Source organism: Orycteropus afer, unplaced genomic scaffold (assembly GCF_000298275.1).
Source record: "Orycteropus afer afer isolate SDZICR_OR568_19922 unplaced genomic scaffold, OryAfe1.0 scaffold00727, whole genome shotgun sequence".
NCBI lineage: Eukaryota > Metazoa > Chordata > Mammalia > Tubulidentata > Orycteropodidae > Orycteropus > Orycteropus afer.
The window spans coordinates 370,529-374,225 of NW_006922314.1; positions in this window are offsets into that span (position 1 = coordinate 370,529).

The window sequence follows — 3,697 nt, forward strand, 5'->3', positions numbered from 1 at the left end:
CCCCTGAGCTGTCTCCCTGTGCCTGAGCAGCCCTTCTTTCTCTCGCTTGTTCTCTCCAAGGAGTGTATCTACCTTAGATAAATGCTCAACTAGTATGCCTGTCTACTACTTGGCTGGAAGTCACAGGTGTGTGTTCAATTCCAGACCTGAAGGGCAGTGAGGGGTCATAGTCCCAATGGTTCCACCAGGCTCCATCGGGCCAGCAAACCTGTTCCCTGCTTTTATTTTTCCAAATGATTTTGAGTTTTGTTCCACATTGTTCCCTCTGTCTATCCAGGATCTCCTACAAAAATCCTCTTCCAAGTGGTTGACAATAGTAGTCAAGCACCAGCAAGACAGATTTTGAACATCCTTTGTGATGATGAGTGCCATGCCATTCCTCTTCAAACTGTCATTCCTAGGACAGTAGAACATATGGTTGTCTGATTCAAAATGGCCAAAACCAGTCCATTTCAGGTCACTAATGCTGAGGATATCAATCTTTATGTGTTTCATTTGATTTTGACAACTTCCAATTTTCCTAGATTCATACTTCGTATATTCCATGTTCCGATGATTAATGGATGTCTGTAGCTGTTTCTCCTCAATTGGACTGGTGCCACATCAGCAAATGGAGGTCTCGAAAGCTTTACCTTATCCCTATGAGTAAGGTGGGGTTTACTCTGGTGATGCAGCTCTTTCCTAGTCCTATTTTGAGAGCCTCCTAACTAACTGGACTACTCATAAGTTGTGTGGTAATGTATCAGACAGTTTTTCCTGCTATTCATAAGGTTTTCCCTGGAAAATTCTTTGAAAAGTGGATGGCCTCTTCCTTCTTTCTAGTCTGTCTCAGTCTGTAAGCTGGGCTGATACCTGTGCACCATGTGTAACCCACTGGGTTTGAAACACCAGTGGCTCAGCCTCAAAACTCACTTCAACATGTCACCACGGTAGGACAAACTGAGAGAGAAGCTTCTCTCCCTGTTGGAAACCTCTCCTACCACTCTTATCTGGTCCCTGTGGCTGACCCCTTGGTTATATCCTTGATTTTATCCCACCTGAATTTACAGATCATCTCAAGAATTGATTTCATGCATTGAACTCTAGTGACTGAAGACCAGACAAGTTGTGGGATAACATGAAGAACATCATACATTAAGAAAGAAGACAGCAGAACATCATTAAAAAGTCTGGAAAGAAAGAAAAGTCCAACAAAGATGTCACAAGAGACTTTGAAACTTGCTCATGAATTGAGAGTAGCTAAAGCGAATGGAAGAAATGATGAAATAAAAGAGCTGAACTGAAGATTTTCAAAGGGTAGCTCAAGAAGATAAAGTAAAGTATGGCAATGAAATATGCCATGGACCTGAAGTTAGAAAATAAAATGGGAAGAACATGCTAAGCATTTCTCAAGCTAAAGGACCTGAAGAAAAATATCCAAGCATCAAGTTAAAATATTGAAAATTTCTATGGGTAAAATATTGAATGATGAAGGAAGCATCAAAAGAAGATGGAAGCATACACAGAGTCTCTCTATCACAGCTGGTTAATGTTCAGCCATTTCAGGAGGAAGCATATGGTCAAGAACCAATGGTACTGAAGGAAGAAGTCTAAGATGCACTGAAGGAATTGGGAAAAAAATAAGGTTCTAAGAATACCTGTTGAGGTATTTATTTCAACAACAGCTGCAACTCTGGAAAGCACTCACTTAACTAAGCCAAGAAATCTGCAGAACAATTAGCTAACCCAACTAAGTGGAGGAGCCATATTTGTGTCCATTCTAGAGAAAGGTGACCCAATAGAATATGGAAAGTATCAAACAATAGCATTAATAGCACATGCAATTAAATTTTATTGAAAATAATCAAAACAACATTTGCAGTAGTACATCAAAATTTAAGCCAGAAATTCAAGCCATATTCACAAGAAAGGAGAGATATTGTTGACATCAGATGGATCTTGGCTGAAAGTAAAGAATACCAGAAAGATGCTTACCAATATTTTATGGACTATGCAAAGACATTTCACTATATGAAATTTCATGCATCTTGAAATCATAATAAATAATGGATAACACTGCAAAGAATGGGAATTCTAGAACACTGTGCTCATAACCAGACACAGTCACTCAAAAAGAACAAGGAGATTCTGAATGATTTAAAATCTAGAAAGGTGTGTGTCAGAGTTGTATCTTTTCAACATATTTATTCAAACTGTGTGCTAAACAAATCATCCAAGAAGCTGGACCACATAAAGAAGAATGCAGCATTAGGTTTAGAAAAAGACTGATTAACAACCAGTAATATGCAGATGATACAGCAAGGAATGCTGAAAGCAAAGGGAACTTAAACCACTTACTGATGATCAGACTACAGCCTTCAGTGTGGATTACACTTCACCATAAAGAAAACAAACATCCTTACAACAGAATAAATTAGCCACATCCTGATAAATGGAGAAAAGTTTGAAGTGGTCAGCAATTTCATTTTACTTGGACCCACAATAGTGGAAGGAGCAGCCAAGGAATCAAACAGAGAATTGGATTCCACAAATCTGCTGGAAAAGAACTCTTTAAAGTATTTAAAAGCAAAGAAATCACTTTGAGTACTAAGTTGCTCCTGCCTCAAGCCATGTTTTTTCAATAGTCTCATATGTATTCCACCAAACCCACAGCCATCAAGTCTAGCAACTTTATAGGACAAAGTAAACCTCCCCTCACAGGGATTCCAAGGCTGTAAATATTTGTGGAATTTACCTCATCTTTTTCTCAAGGAGCAGCTGGTTGGTTCAAACCACAGACCTTTTTGTGAGCAACTGAAAGCTTTGACCGCCATACCACCAGAGCTCCATACATGCATGTGAAAGCTGGACAACAAATAAGGAAGATAGTAGAAGAAATTATGGATTTGAATTAAGGTGTTGTAAAAAAATATTGAATATACCATGGATTGTCAAAAGAACAGAAAAATTTGTCTTGGGAGAAGTACAGCTGGTGTGCTTCTTACAATAAGAACAGCCAGACTTTGTCTCTCATACTTAGGTCTTTCTATCAGGAGGGATCAATTCCGAGAGAAGGATATCGTGTGTGGTAGAGAGTGAGGGTAAAAGGGAAAGGCCCTGCAATAGATAGATTGACAGTGGCTGTGTGATGCAGAGAATTATATGGTATGGCTTTTCTAGCCATAGCTTTTGTGACTCCCACCAGACTACTGGGTAGGATCACCCTGGGTAGGAACTTCAAGTTGGGATTGGTTAGTTTTGTCATTCTGCCAAGATTAAAATGGGCTTTCATAGCAGCAGGAACAGGGATCTCACCACCTCAAAAGAGAAGAGCTGGAGGTGAAGTGGAGCATGTCCTGAGTCCTGAGATCCCTGTGCTGGACCTCCTTCACAGAGATACCTAGGCTGAGAGATGGTGGCAGTGGAACTAAGAGACAGAGTGGCAGGCTTGGCTGACAGAGTGAGAAAGCTGAGTCCTATTTGGCAGGAGGCTTGCTAGCAGAGTGGAGTGTATATAGATGTACCTATCAACAGAACTAAAAGAGCTTTGTTACACAAGCAGGGCAGAGGCCATACCCAGAGGCCAAGGGCCAGAGAAGCATACCCAAGGGCATGTTGTTGTTGTTGTTTGCCGTCAAGTCAAACCCGACTCATAGCGACCCCTCCTTGGGTTTCCGAGGCAGTATCACTATGGAAGTAGGATTGCCCAACCTTCCTT